This window comes from Ambystoma mexicanum, chromosome 13 (genome assembly GCF_040938575.1).
Source record: "Ambystoma mexicanum isolate Mex_15411 chromosome 13, UKY_AmexF1_1, whole genome shotgun sequence".
In the NCBI taxonomy this organism is placed as follows: domain Eukaryota; kingdom Metazoa; phylum Chordata; class Amphibia; order Caudata; family Ambystomatidae; genus Ambystoma; species Ambystoma mexicanum.
Genome location: NC_090938.1, coordinates 91,508,853 through 91,525,131, shown reverse-complemented (window position 1 = coordinate 91,525,131; position 16,279 = coordinate 91,508,853). Strand labels below are relative to the sequence as shown.

Genomic DNA, 16,279 nt, shown 5'->3' with positions numbered 1-16,279 from the left:
GGAGAGACACTAAGCTTGCAGAAAATACTTTCAACGGAGGAGTAGGGCTGGGTGGGTTTGGGAGAGGAAGGAACCACTCATGGAAGATCAGGACTACTCCACCACCAGGTCGGTTGGCCCGAGGCTTGGAGAGGATCTTGAAGCCATCAGGGAGAAGGGAGTCAAAAGCAGTGACTGAGCTGGCATTGAATCACATCTCGGTGAGAGCGAGGACCTTGTGATCAAAGTCTTGAAGAAGGAGGCAGAAGAATGTTTGAGAGCAGATCGAGCATTCAGGGTGGTTAAGTGTAGGCGGTCACTACCTTAGAAGGTTTTCCCAGGAGGGGTACAGGGAGGTGGTGCACCAGTCTGAGGTGGAGAAGGAGGTGCAGAGAGAGGGGAAGGAGCAGTAGCAGAAGGTAGAACATTGATGAGGGCCGGCAGTCACCGGTTTAAGAGAAAAAGATTGGGTTGAGGACCCAGGCCATGACAGTGCATTGTGATAGACATTAATGATGCACTCAGAGGATGAGAAGTGTGCCAAGAGTACTTCCCATCTAGTGGCGCCATTAATACGGTGACGAGGCAAAATGGGAGGTTGGAGATCAGACGGGAGGTAGCCATAACTCTGGAGAAGGAACAGAGAAGAGGCTATCAGTAATAGTCTGTCTTGAAGTAGCACTAACATAGGTTTCAGCAATACATAGGGCACGATAAGAGGGCAAGAGATCTTTTTTAAGCTTATTTCTTCCAGACTTTGTGAGAGAGGAGGGGTAGGTGATAGAGTAAAGAATAGAAGGGTGAGATGGAGAGTGCCATAGAGGTGGAGGAAAAGAGGGACCGTTTGAATGGGTGCACAATGCACTGGCAAACTCACCAGGCGGCCTAGCAGCCGAGGGTGGCAGGAAGGATGCACAGATGTAAACACACCTAAATTCAAATTTACCAGAAAGAACCCAATGCAGTACAAATGGAGGGTTCACAGATGTAAAAGACAGCTAGGAATGTATATTTCCTTTTTTTAAGTAGGGCTTTGAGAAACAGCAGAAGGCATTGAGTTAGAGACACAGCAAGATGAATATTTCAATTGGGGCAGAGATTAGAATGTGCACATAGGTGAGTAGGGAGAGGATGCGGGCAACAATTAAATAGTCAGTCAAATGACAACCAAATATTGTATTGTAGTCCTCACTTATATAGCGCCTTTTCCCCATTTGTATGGCCTCAACGTGCTTTATGATAGGAGCGGGGGGTGAAGTCCAGGGATGGGAAAAGTTCTAAGAGGAGACCTAAGATGGATGTCTGCATTTGGCCGAAATTAGGACTAAAGAGTGCTGGCTAGGCACCAGTAAGCAGGCCAAGAGGTCGGGTGCGTGGGAGGGAGCTGAGGGTGGTCATGACAGAGCGTTAGTGCAAGAGACTGGATGTGTACCCAGCTAGACCGAATTATTCGGAGGTTGACACTGTTTTCTAAGGGCAGCAGTTTTGAGGCAAGTCTGGTTATAGTCTGGTTATTAGTGCAAAGGTTAAGTGACCAGCAAGACTTAATTTGTCATAGCAGTAGCTGCATTCTAGAGTGCATGGATGCGCACAGAAGTGGTGCTTGTATACATACCTTAAACTCAAAAGGAGTTTATCTTCAATATCACTGTCTCTGGCAACTCGCAGCCGGCTTCTCCTAAGTCTGCCCGGGTGATGGGCTGGCTGTTCTAGAGCATCTTCTAGGAGAGACAGACATGCTATAATGGAAAGGACCAGGCTAATGGGATTCTCTGCACGTAGAACATTTCAAGATGTTTTCATTTTGTTATATAATTTCCAGCACCAATGCAAGCCACTGAGTTTATGGCGGGGCCTAGAGCCTGGAGCACCCCTTGAGTGTTCAAAAGCTTTTCATATGGTCAAGTGAACATGCTCACAGTCAATTAGGAAACGTTTGTGTGATCTTGACTTGAATTGACCCAATTCATTGCACTCCAGAAATGCCCACCCAATCTTTATTTATTGCATTCAATTATAGTGAATTGTAAAGCGCTTACTGCACACTAGCCATATAATAACACATCATTATCATTTCGCCATAGGCGTCTGCTTGAATTCACAGTAATTTGGTAATATGGGCCTCTTCACACGGATATTAATGATACATATGGTGATCTATTCTTGTATGAAATGTATATAAATCGTAACCATATTTTTCGTAGTGTACTTAGGAACAATGCTATGTGATGCCACTTCCTGTTTTGTCAAGAGGTGAAAGGTCATGTTCCACAGCTTCCTGTGATGTCACTGTGGGCTGGGGGTCAAATGACATTACTTCCTCTGATGTCATGATATGATATGATATGGCATTTATAACGCACCTCTACACAAGTGTTTCAAGGCGCGACCTCATCAGAGGTCAAAGGTTGTGTGATGTCACTTCTGCTACCCCTGGCATTTTGGTGAAATGACATCCGTGGGCGGGGGCACAACCCTTGGAATGGAAGTGAAGTCTGAGCAAAGGAGATAAGGGTGCAAACTGAGAAACGGAAATACCCCTTTCTTTCCCCTTCGCACTCCAGTGCTATGAAGCCATTCTCTCCACATCCTGGCACTATACAAAACACTTGAATAAATAAATATTAATTTCCTTGATTATTCTGGACTTAACTAGTTCCAAAAAGGGCACTGGGTACCGGTTACCTGAATATGAGCATTTCTCCGACAACATTCCATTCTGGGCAGATCATGGAGTTTTTCAGTTTCCCAGTCATTAGTTACTGCAGTTTCTGGATGAAATTAAGCACTGTTGTCAAAGATGATGAAATATTAAGTGCCTGCTACAATAAATACCTAACTTTATATAAATATTCAGCAGATATAAATTACTGATTTCATTTTTAATACAGTTTATTCATGCCACCTAATTTCTGCATGAGGAATTTGCATAACATGCTTGGCTTCTCCTATCTACTGTTGCTATGAAACAGAGCCCTTATTCATACCCCCCCCCCCATCGTATGTGTGGAGAGTGAAACCTAATGTCATTGGTTGCCGGCATTCTGCCTCTGATTCATTCTGCTGACCCAATAACTGAGGTATACATCAATATCCAGGGCCTGATGAATGGTGCACGTGTTCCACAGAATACACAGATTGCCAGCGCGGTGCCTTTCATAGCCAAGCCTGCCAGCCGGCACAGCGGGCATAAGTAGCTTGCTGTGCAGACAAGCTCCCAGCAAAATTTTAATTGGAGGAAGAGTCAGTTTCATGGCGCTTTACTGCTGAGCTTTAATGAATCTATGCAAAAAGGACGAGAATACCTGTCCTTAGGGGGGGCGGCACAGACCATCAAAACTATGTAAACGGTCTACCATGCAGCAGCAATCCAGCAAACATTCAACATAGGTCTGCACCTTGCAGACATGCATACCTTGCAATGACTCTCATTCTGTCTCCGAAGCGTGGAGATACCCAAGCTTCAGGCTTCAATGAAGACTCATGTCCAAAGTGCCTGCCTCCAAATGGTATATTATCCATGGGGTCAATTCCATCCAACGTTCTCTATTCCATTCGGGAGATGCTAGTCCAGTCCTGGGTTTACCTTTGCATTCTGGGTCTTGTGGTCCTGAAGTGCCCCCCTATAATTCAATGTGTCAATCACTCACTGCGGCCAGTGCTGCTTCATGGAGGTATACTGCTGTATGCAGGTCTTGGACATAAAGGTGAGTGATACTCACTGTGCACTGAGGGTGGGGGGGGGTTGATACAAAAGTCAATATTTGGTGGGGTAAAAGGTTTTTTGATGGACTGAGTCATTTTTATGGGAGAGCAAGTGGGGCTATTGTCAGTGTCGGGCAAGTTGACCTGGTATAGGACATTTTCTGGGGTCATTTGGTCATCACAGAGGGAAATAAGGATAAATACGTTTTTTTTTCAATAAATCTTGTGTTGAAGCAAGTGTGGATGAAAGACGAGTGAGGTGGGGTAGCCAGAGTAGGGGGAATATAGTGAGTATTTTATGTCACAAAGGACAAGAAACACACATTGAGGAAACATATTTGTTGAATCAATCTCATCTTTCTGCAGAAATAACCTAATTTGCAGTTCTAATACTTTACCAGGGCATCCTTCCTGTACAACGGGATCAAGGAGACCCTGGCAGCATCTTGATGCTCCTATGGAGCGCCCCTTTCATGAATGACCATCTACCTCCAGCCTTCCATAGGGACCTATTTTCCAGGCACTATGCGGTCTTCAGCCCAGGTCACTAGCACTTGAATGACCTCGAAAGACCTGTTGCGAGTTTCAAGTGCAAAACACAGAAATTGGGGATATTCAAGACACAGTGTCAGCCTGAGGATAAGCTCAACATTTGTGGTAGGAGTTCTGAAATTAAAGGACCTACGTTCCAATCCCTAGTTCTTGACCGTGCAATCCTCACTCACAGTCCCTGAGAGATTTCAATAGCCCCACATATTTACGTGATCTGGGTATCCTCAGGGTCCTTAAGGCTCTGTGATGCACTCCTATCTCCTAACATCTCCCCTTTTCCATAGGGTTCTCTGGTCTGCTTTATTGAGATAAGACCTGTCTCGTTCCCTCTTGGCCTAGGTCTTTGTTTCACCAAGATTGTCTTCTTCCCTCCCTACGTATTTGTCATGCTGTCGTAGTTATGTCCCCAAGCCAAGGGCATTGCTCCTTGACTTGATCTTGCTACGGGGTCCATTGGGCATTTTAGCAATCACTGGGCTCTGGGATGTACCTTTCAGGCAATTTGCCCCTTGTTGTTCTTCAAGTATTGCTTGGTCCTGACAGATTTTGGGTCAAGGCCTCCAGAAAGCGCTTGTCTCTTATCTCTTCTGCAAACCTGAGCTCACTTACACTGTGGTCTATTTGGCTGAGTCAACACCTGCATCTCAACTCTTCTACAGTTTGGACTAGCAGGCCTGGCCACCTCCGGTGCTTAGCTTCTTGAAAGTTTGACCCACTTGGCTTGGTCACCTTTGCTTTCTTCTCTTCTCTTCTCTTCTCTTCTCTTCTCTTCTCTTCTCTTCTCTTCTCTTCTCTTCTCTTCTCTTCTCTTCTCTTCTTCTTCTTCCTCTTTTTCTCCCTTGTCTGCTTTTCTTGCTACTCTCACACCAACACAATGGGTGCTGTACTTACTCCCAACAGTCTAGAGGCTTCCTGCTGTTTATAGCTGGCCTTTGGCACTCATTGTTTCAATGCATACTCTGTTTGGTGGGTCTGCTTCCAGAGTCATTCAGTTGGTCGTGATTGGTGCATGCCCAGTTGTTCCGCCACCCCCCACCCCCATGTGTTTATGCTCCTTACTATTATTTATCTTTTGCCATGGCACCATGGCACAAGGTCTCATATAACTTGTCCACCATCTTGCAATCGGCAGTGGTGCCCTGGTAACCATGCAATCCAGCCTGTGCTCTGGAAATTCTGCATGCATGTGTGCTCTCTCACAGCCTGCACCTGTGCATAGAGCGCATACGTGCCTGCTGTTTGCTTTTCCCCACTGCCAAGGGATTTGTGTTAGGCACTGCACTGCACTGCTGCTAATGCTGGGGTGTGCATGCCTGATGGGCAATCCCTGCATACTTCTGCATCGCGACTGGTTGCATTGCAGGGCTCAAGTCGAGGGTACATGCTGGCGGGCGAAGTCCCCCCACTTTTTCAGAAGTCCCCCCACGTTTTTCAGAGGGCACCTTCATATACTAATTTCTAGTAACACCACATTGAATTGGTATGTTAATGAAAAACCCTGTCACACATCCCCCCTCCCCCGCTTTTTTGTTTTTTTTTAGCACTTGATCCCCTGTTGCAGGACACCCTGCCAAGCTATTATGCAAGTCTATGCAAAAAGGACGACCATACTCATCTTTGGCACTTAAAGGGTTAATTATGTTTGCATATGAGCTGCGCTTTCAAACTTTCTCTCAGGCGCATTTTCTCAGGGTGTGTTTTCCAAATCTCACGTTCCACATAGAATGGCAGTGCAGAGCATCTTTCTCCTTTCGCCATAAGTTATCTTTCCTCTCAGTGACACTGCGACTCCTCTCATTCCAGGAATACTTCAGGGCATGGTAGGAGGGTGCACAGATGGGCATAGGGGACGCTTGAAGGATAATGGTGTGTGATTTATATTGCCCTTAGGCCTAAGTGCTTTACAAAGAACATATATAGAACCGAAGTTGGTCATCATTTATCGACCACGGAAGGATGAATGGTGGAGTTGGCCTTCCCAGAATTCGAAACTGCGACCTGCAGATCACACACAGATCGCAGCAGTGAGTGCTTAACCCACTGAGCTATCTTACCAGCTACAATCTGGAGGGGTCACAACATGGAGCTGGTGGCTTCCCTGGCCCCAGAAGCCCCTGTCCTCCACACTGGTCATTCCATTGGAGACTCTGTCCCATAGAATAAGCAATAAAGTGAAATTGTGCAGTGAAGAGTGAGTGGGGTGATGTCACTGCAGGCAAAGACTGAGTGGTGATGACTATGTATGCAGCTAGAATAAGTGCTGAGAAAAGTGAGCCGCGTAAAGGCAATGTGGGTAGAAATTGCACAGGTGGTCGAGTCACCATGGGGGACGTATAATTGGAACAGAGTAAGTGTGACAGTAAGTGGAAAGTAGGGGTCCGATTATCTGGTCGATGACATGGCATGATAGGTTATTTATGACGCGCTTAATACCCAGAGGTTTCTAAGCACGGACCCGGGGATCGAATCTGTGTTGCTCCGTGTCGTCTTGCTTCCAAGGCGAGCGTGTTGCCCCTGAGCTATCCTCCTGAGACAGGCTATCTACCAGATGCCGGCTGGTAGATAACCTGTCATAGAGGCAGTGATGGAAAAAGAATGGAGTGAGCAGATTTAGAAACTGAATGTGTAGAGAGAATGAGTGGGTAAAGCCAGTGTGCTCGGTGCTCTCCACCGTGTGTGGGCTGTGGACGATATTGTGAAGTTCAGTGCAGGTGAATTCAGCAGGGGAGGTAGCGTTCTGCACAATATCTCCCATGAGGCTCTTTCCAGCAACTTATCTGAGGACTTGGAAGATTTAGTGGGAGCAGTCAGGCAGCGGAAGAGAGGTAATCTCAATGTGGTTATAGACAACATGATTTAGTAGAGGAGAGAGGCGGTGGTAGGTGTGACTGTAGGTAGAGTCTTTGCCTCCTATGTCAGGCATCCCTAGGGCGAAAGCCTGAAGCCTAACTCTTGTGGAGGAGTGAAGTGCAGGGTCCAGGAATGGCATGGACTCACAAAGAAACAGCCCCCACCTGTAACCTGCAATTCTGCAACAGAATACAGTGCAGATCAACTTCTGCAGTACCGGTTACAGGCCATGCAGAAATGTGTTATAACACACATATAGAATCGTATTTCCCTGTCACTTGCAATATGCTACCTGTTGCTCTGAATTTGCAGATAGAAATATATTTTTCTTGTTGAAACTCTCTCCTCGGAATGCAAGGTGGTGGGATGCAACTTTAGGCCCTCCCTAATACCTAAATCAGGGCTACGCTACTGCTCATGGGGGAGCTCTTGAGTGACTGCACTCACCTGAGCTACTGGGATACATTTGCCCAGGGGTCAAAGTGTACCAAGAACATGAGTGGGACACTGTTCTCCTCTGCCCCGCCCCTGCTCCCACCGACCCTATACTCACATTGTGTGTGCCCCCCAGTACAAACCAATACCTGTGTCCTGTCTTTCCTCCCCTCAACCCCAGCAACACTGTTTTACAACTTTACTATCAACCCTGGAGAAAACACAGAGAAAAAAGGGTTCACTTTGACTTTTAGCCATTGTCCTCCTTGGCATGCAGACGCATGCGTCCTCCCCTTTCGCATCTCTCGTTTACTCATTGCCTGCCCACACAGATGTGCCTGCAGCAATTTCTCGTTAATCTTGGTTAATTGTAGACGACAAATGCTGATTGGGTGCTATAAGGTGGCTCAGGGATGGACTTTATTCTCCAGGTAGCCTATTCCAATAAGCACATGCAAACCAGAACACACCACCCAGGCTGGTCACCATCCAGCTGACACAGGTCCCGGGACGATAGCTCAGCGGCAACGGGCAACGTGCGCGCCTTATAAGCAAGACGACAGGAAGCAACACACGTTCGATCCCCGGGTCTGCGCTTGGAAACCTCTGGGTGTTTACGCGCGTTATAAATACGCAACTAAGACAAAAACAATTACGCAAAAACAATTCCGTTAACAGCGCCTTGATGCCCGCGGGCTGTGTGAGCGCTTTAAAAATGTAAATTAAAAACAGGTGGGACCCCATTATACGAAAGATTCTAACTGTGGCATCAGCTATGACGCCACTCACTAGTCACGGTTGCCCTTCTCTGTCAAGCAGTCCTGTGCTCCAGGTGGCAAAAAGAAAAGGGAAGGATGGCAGATGTTACCAAAATGTAGAAGAACGTGCAATTTAGTTCCCACACACTTCGACCCCTGCATTTGCCCAGGACGACTGCCGCCTTTTCCATCCAAATGTATTCACTGTCTCTCTGGCTCTGCCCACACTTTCTTCATGTCACCTTGTGAACTTTGTTAAAACTGTTACAATGGTGCTTTGGTGCTTGCATTTTACTTTAATCCACTGACACAATAGATGGAAAATGTGTCTTCTGCACCCTAAATGTAAAACTAAGTCATGAAAGCACGTTTTGAATTGTGTCGACCTAAACTAATTAAAGACAAGCCAGTAAATTGATTTGCGCGAAAGGCTATTGTGCATGTGGGATTCACAAACTACAGTGCATTCGAGAAACATACAGCAGCCTTTGCACATTGGAATATACTGAGCTTTCAAATTCCTTCCGATAGCAAGTAGGAGCCCTGAATGAGTGCGCCATTCCGGCTAGCAGAAGTTCTTTGATTAAAGAGGTCTCCACCATTTCATACCCAAACTATAAAGCATTCCGCCTAGAGTCTCCCAGGGCGCGCGTTTCCAGCTGCGGAGAGCTGGCGCGCGCCTCTGCCCAGCTCATGAATCATTCAGCGCGAGGCCTCGGATGTGCTGGGAATGCCAATAGCCGCAGCCTGGTCCTTCCCGCCCTCTAGAATGAAAGCCGGAGCAGAAACAGAATCTATCCCTTCAGGGCGCCAATGCGAAACAGGGCCATTCAGAGCAAATGTCATCAGCCAATGCCCTGGATCCAGGATGTGACTGACGTCTTTTGAGGTTATTACCAAACAGCGCTTCTCCCAAAACAAGGGAATCACACTGGAAGGCCGCAGGGGGTGAATGGAGAAGGAAGCCCCTTGAGTGGCACCCACTCTGCGCCTGCGGACCCCAGAGCAGAGGGAGTGTACTCACTACACCTGACAACTCCTGTAGAAGCAGTAATATCATTAGTTAAGGCCAAAGTTAGCCCCTGCACCACAGAAGATGCAAAACAAAACTAATAAATAGCAGCGTATTGTGCAAATTCAAACCATCAAACTCACAGTATAAGCACTCCCTCCACACCCCTATAAATAGAATCTGACCACTCATCTCAACAATGATACTGATGTACACTGCTCTACACTTGAAGTGAGTGCTAAGGCTGGATTTGTCGTGCTATGGGGTGAGGGTGTATACTTTCAGTTTCATTGTTGAATTTGTAGCTGTATATACAATGAGTGCCAACGTTGGATTTATACTTTGAGTTTCATAGTTGAATTTGTTTGAGTTTCATAGTTGAATTTGTAGCAGTATACAGTGAGTGTTAAGGCTGGATTTGTCGTGTTATGGGGTGAGATTTATACTTTGAATTTCATAGTTGAATTTATAGCGGTCTACAGTGAGTGCTAAGATTGGATTTGTCGTGCTATGGGTTAAGTGTGTTTACTTGGAGTTTCGTAGTTGAATTTGTTTGAGTTTCATAGTTGAATTTATAGCGGTATACAGTGCGTGCTTAGGTTGGATTTGTCTTGCTATGGGGCGAGTGTGTATACTTTGAGTTTCTTAGTTGAGTTTGTTTGAGTTTCATAGTTGAATTTGTAGCTGTATACAGTGAGTGCCAACATTGGATTTTTCGTGCTATGGGGCGAGTGTGTATACTTTGAGTTTCTTAGTTGAGTTTGTTTGAGTTTCATAGTTGAATTTGTAGCTGTATACAGTGAGTGCCAACGTTGGATTTGACGTGCTATGGGTTAAGTGTGTTTACTTGGAGTTTCGTAGTTGAATTTGTTTGAGTTTCATAGTTGAATTTATAGCGGTATACAGTGAGTGCTAAGGTTGGATTTGTCATGCTATGGGGAGAGAGTTTATACTTTGAGTTTCATAGTGGAATTTATAGCGGTGTACAGTGAGTGCTAAGATTGGATTTGTCGTGCTATGGGTTAAGTGTGTATACTTGGAGGTTCGTAGTTGAATTTGTTTGAGTTTCATAGTTGAGTTTATAGCTGTATACAGTGAGTGCCAACGTTGGATTTGACGTGCTATGGGGTGAGAGTTTATACTTTGAGTTTCATAGTTGAATTTGTTTGAGTTTCATAGTTGAATTTGTAGCGGTATACAGTGAGTGGTAAGGCTGGATTTGTCATGCTATGGGACGAGTGTGTATACTTTGAGTTTCATAGTTGAGTGTGTAGGGGTATACAGTGAGTGTTTGTACCTTAACCTTGTTATTCCCACTATTTGACACTATGATTTTTGTTAGATTGACCTTAACACTGTTATTCACAAGATGTGTATAATTTACTTTGTGTTCTGTTAACTTTAACTCTTGATTAAATACAGTTTTTTTTTAATCCAAAAGTTGATTTTTGAAACTCCATTGACAATCTGGCTTATTCTCAGCTATTGTACACTCTGCCAGCGACAGCGGGCACCGGTGGTATGAAGGAAAGGTATCGGTTGATTTGGCACAGACCCTATTTGATGATAGAAAAAGTCTCTATTATAGTATTGTCTAAATAAAAAATAAAACGTTCTGGAAACAGAGATAGGGGGCCACTTGGAGGTCCAGCTAGTCACATGACCACACATGAATACATACATGAAAAGTAACATGGTTCAGAACAGCGGTCTGCAATATTCGGCTCTTCAGATGTTTCAGACTACAGTTCCCATGATGGCTGACTATTCATTATGCTGCTTAGCGATTATGGGAGTTGTAGTCCAAAATATCTGGAGAGGCAAAGGTTGCAGACCACTGCGTTAGAAAGAGGTCGGTAGGAAGAAGACATGAGAGTTTCTAGAAAAAGCATGTAACTCAGTTGCTGCGCTCTTATGATGATATATCCTTAAACCCTTTCTATCGTCAGAGACCAGGACCCCAGGCACCATCAATCGAAGCCATCATTTCATGTACGTATGGTCATGCTTAAGCGTGTAATTTTGATTTCCGATGGGGCTGCACATGTGTATTTTGTGCCCCATAGCCCCCATGAGGGTTCTTCCCTTGTTTCGTACTTTTTTACAGTTCCCTTTTATGCTTAGACCACTAGTCTGTCTAAGTTGAGAGGTGTCTTTGACTTACCTTTTGAATTTTAGGCAGGTCATTGCATGACCTATTATAAAGTTACATAGGCATGCAATTATGTACGGCTGTCCTTTTTAGCTAGTACCTGGTGATAATATTATCATGTTATGTTTAATTACCATATGTATATTTTTGGGTAATATTTAGTAAGGAATTGTGACTGCAAAATTAATGATCAACAGTTTCAGCCGAAAGACTTGGGGCCTCATTATAAGTGAGCCAGTCGAAAATAACAAAGTTAGTGTAACCCCTTTCCGGACCGGCTCACTTTGATTCTGCCAGGAGTGGTTTCAAACTACTGGCAGGCCTGACCTGCCAGTAGTTCAGGCCCCTACTGGCAGGGTTTTCACTGAAGCACCAGCATCGTTGCTAACAGGGCCGGTGCTTCAGGGGTTCCATTCCCATGGAGTCCTATGGGACTTTACGGGAATTGGAACCATTCTGCCGCCACATGTCATATCCCGTTACCACTGGGTTCTCAGGTGGCGGAAACGATAAGGCGAGGTATCCAGTAGGCCGTGGTGGCGGCCAATCAGCAACCTCAAAATGAGGCCCTGAGTCTGCATGCTGACCGTTCCATCCCCTCACAATTAGTGCTAAGAACAATGTATGGTCAGGATGTTGGCACCCGGGGTTGGCACACTTTGTCTTGTCTCCTAGGGCCCTCTATCCATGTAGCGCTTGTGTGATACAGAGGAGCTGTGTTTGCGCTTCTTCTCTGTGCTGTGCCAAAGGCCTCATGCTGCCTCAGCGTGAATGTGGAGGCACATGGTTGCACTCAGAGTTCAATATTTGACAAGAAGACGCGCTCACTAGTGCAGCTCCAGTAGATAAGGAGTCATTAAATGGATGCGCTTTTTTGTACAGACATATAATCAGGTCCCTGTCCAAGGTAAAGATCACTCAGCTGGGTGCAATCACTCCTGTCACCTACCTTGGATAAAATGTCCATGCTGTACTTTTTGTATCAAATGAATTAAAGGTTGTCAGACACGTCAGTGCTTTCTGCAAAACATCTTGCAGTGGAAAGTTTGCACCATATGGACAAAATAAAACAAATCACATAACAACACAACCCGATTTAGGCACCAGGAAACATATAAAACACCTGTGCCAAGGTGGCAACTATGAGACATGTGTTACAGTTCCGGAGGATGCTGAAGCCCTGCCACTTCATGAAACACTTCTCCACAATCCCAGACCCCCCTTGCCCTCCCTCCCCTTCCGTGGGCCAGCGCCCCCACTTGCCCCGCTTCGTTGTTCCACTTGGTCTCTTTATGTTGCCTCTTTGCAGTCTCTTCTTTTCCCAGTCTCCCTTGCTTGAACCTCCTGTGATCTTAACCCCTGCTGAGTCTGTACCTGACCGCACTCGGCATGCATTCTCTGTGCCAGAGCCCAATGTGATGATCCCCTTTTGTAAAGTGCTGTGTAACTTCCTGAAGCTACATCCATGCTCAATAACTACCCAAATAATAATAAAAATGTTTATTATAATAATAATTATATGTTTGTTTTCTTTATCGTGAATGTGTGCATTATTTTATTAACTAGTGCAATTTTTCCCACTGCCCTTTGGCATGCAAAGGGTATGTTTGTCCATACCTGCTAGACTATACAGAACTCCAAGCATCTCCTTCCATTTTTTATTTATTTATTGGTTATTTGTAATGCGCCTACACACAAATGTTTCAAGGCGCAACAAGACAAGGGGATGCTGGGGGACAAAAAATAAACTATCCTACTAGGGATTGTAACATTGAGATTGTGCAATTTCAGTAGCAAGAAGAGCGTAGTAAATGGGAGGGTACAAAGTGGAGGTGAGGGTGTAAGGGCCTGTGAAAGGGTGGGTGCCACAGGGAGCCTGGTGGAGGGGCAAGGGAAGGGAATAGAAGACAGGAGGGAGAATGGGCCAGGAGTAAAAGGGCCAGAAAAGCAAGATGGATGGAGGCCCAGCCAGGGTAGTGCATTGAGAAGAGCACAGGGGGCAGGTGCAAGGAGAGGGAGAAAAAGGGGACTAAGTGCAGGAGTAGACTGGACTCAGGGGGGCCTGATGTCCTGTACAACTCATAAGGAACCAAGCAGCCAGTCAGGTGCGGAATGGAAGCTTAGCAGGGGAGGGGAAGAGGGAAAGAAGCAGAGAAAAGGAAGGTCTTGTGAAGTTTCCGGAAGTTAAGGAGATCCGGCTCAATTCTGAGAGGGTCAGGGAGGCCATTCCAGAGGGAGATACCTGCAGAGGAGAGAGTTCTACCCCCCACTCTCTGCTTGGAGAAGCGTCTGATCTGCAGGGAGTTAGAGCTCGAATACAAAGGGCGCTACCCTAGCGGTGTCCAGTCAAAATGTCGAAAACATTTGGTCGAATGACAAAAATGTCAAAAGAATGTCGAAAATGTTTTTTTCGAATGCTTTATTTTTTTATTTACATGTTTTTTTGGGTTCCGCAAGTGAAAAAAAGCGGTTATACAGATTTTTTTTTAAAAAAGGTGGTTGGGGGAACCCCCCATTTCGAACAAAAAACAAACAAAAAAAGAAGACATTCAAATTTTTTTTTCCGACATTACTTTTTTCAACATTTTGTCTTTCGACCAAATGTTATTCGAAAATGTCACTATAAACCGGCACTAGCAGGGAAGTATTTAGGGAGAGAGAGGTGGATGCAACGGGGCCCTCAGTGAGGAATCAGCGAGGAAGTGGAGGAAGTACAGGAGGGAACCTTGAAGGCGAGCTGCGTGTCGTCTGCATAACACTGGAAGTTAGGAGAGAAGGTTGAGATCAAATGGGCAAGAGGGCCCTCTGTGAAGGATGATCACTCATTGAGAAAGGGCCTGTTGGGCTGTCCATTATATATAGCCATCTCTGCATCTCATTGGCTCTCATACAGTGGACATAAACATCTTCTTTCAGGCGTACCTGGAGGATGCTGCACCAAACAGTGCCTAGAGTTGGCGCTGTTGGCAAGTGGGCAATTGCTGCAGGGCACCCAACTAAAGTGAAAGGCTGGGTGTGTGGGAGGGTAAGGGGCGTCCAGTATTGTTGAGTGGCCTTGTTGTCTAAAATACTAATTTGTGCATGAATTTGTGGCAAATATTCAACCCCTTCTGCCCCCAGCAGCCACTTCTAACTCTCACCTCGTCCTCGCCCCCTCCAATACTCAGAGTTCTATCTTTCAGAGGTGGGAGAGTGAAAGAGAGTAGCCGAGAGTAGCAGAGAGATCGGGAAGGTGGAAGGGGGAAGTGAAAGCTGGATGAATGGGTTTGCATGGGTTGATGTATAAGCTGAGGCTGTAGTAGTTAGGTCTACAGCTACTCGAACCACCCACGACGTACTGGCAGAAGCACAATCAGGAAAAAACAATGGGCTTAATTACGGGCCCGGCGGTAACCATGCCGGTGCTACCCGCGGGTTGCCGCCTGAAGTATAATAAATTACTGGTGCCTGATTTCCCGGTGGCACCGGTCTATTCCAAGTCCGACGGCCGGCACCCGAAAAGTCAGGCACCGTTAATCTCGTTGATCCCCATTCCCATTCAGTCCCGTAGGACTCTATAGGAGTGGGGACACGGAAGCACTGGCACCCTTGTTAATGGTGTTGTTGCTTCCGAGACGGCTTCATCTGCCGTGACCGCTTTGCCCAGCAGGGTCAGACCTGTCGGGCACAGCGGCTCCAGCAGGCAAACCCGTAGTTTGCGGGTCCGGAAACAACCGTTGTTTGCGGACCGGCAAACTTAGAATGAGGCCCAATGTCTTGAAAAGCCCTGAGCGTGCAATTTGGCAGACCGGAGCAGAAAATGGCACCTACTGTTTCTTTCAGAATTGGTCCCTGAATATTCGACGGAATAAAGTAACCTCTAATATTCATACAGTCTCAGCCATGTCAGTATGTGTGGCATATGTGTGTGCCAAGTGAAACCTGCCTTTTCTGTGTTGCTGTTTTCTTTTTTTTGCATTTGTATTTATTAGGGACAAGGAATGGTGATTCTGCAAGACTCAGAAAACAAAAATACCCTTATATCAAATCAAACCAGTCTTTATTTCGGCGCAAACCGCCATAAAAGCGTCACAATTTTTCTGAAACCGTACAATAGCTGAAATGAATAACATCCGGGGCGAGTTAAAATTAAAATTAGAAATAGCATTTAGACCATTGAACCTTACAAATATAAGCTTAAAGATACAAGAGAAAATACACACGTCATCAGATTAGATTCCATTTGATGCAGATGTCCACACGTCTTCATTGTCGTCCCCAACGTGGCGGCGTGCAGTGGCCTGTCCTAATAACCACCCAGAACTGAGCGTTGCCACTAGTAACGTGCACTAGTCACAGAGAGATAGAGTCGAAGCAGGGGAGTCCAGGGGCCAGGTTAGAGAAGCTTTGCATCAGCGCAACTGCAACCATTACACAGTATTAGCACTAGGGAAACGTTTGCCCTATTTAAAAAAAAAAACACTTGGAAATATTAGAAAACCATTGTGCCATGACAAGTGCCTTTTGGCATGGTATAAGCATTAGAGCAAAAATTGCCCTATGCAAAAAAGAAAAAAAGTCATTGTATTTTTGCACCAGGGCAAACTTTGCCCTAGTGCTAATTGCCCTGGTGCAAATAAGCATCGAAAATGTATCTATTTCGCACTAGGGAAATGTTTGCCTTGGGGCTTATATCGCGCCAAACTCCACTTGTCGCAGTGTTTTTCATATTTTCGAGTGTTTTTAGAAATAGGGTAAACTTTGCCCTAGTGCTAATACCGTGCAAAATTTGCACTTCGACCAGTGAAAAGTTTCAGTAGTCTATCCCTGGTAAAGGCATCTCTTGCTTTAGAGTTC

At 45.6% G+C, this 16,279-nt stretch overlaps 1 protein-coding gene across 2 annotated transcripts in view; it reads right to left on the bottom strand.

The window, feature by feature from the left end:
* Window positions 1-16,279, bottom strand: part of TAFA3 (TAFA chemokine like family member 3) — a 462,946-nt gene that overhangs the window by 289,750 nt on the left and 156,917 nt on the right. The window contains exon 2 of one of the 2 annotated variants that reach the window (XM_069633355.1): window positions 2,665-2,750. The exons of the other annotated variant lie outside the window; for it this stretch is intronic. The gene's annotated coding sequence lies outside the window, so the exon portion shown is untranslated. The remainder of the gene's footprint in view (window positions 1-2,664; window positions 2,751-16,279) is intronic. 2 annotated transcript variants of the gene reach the window in all.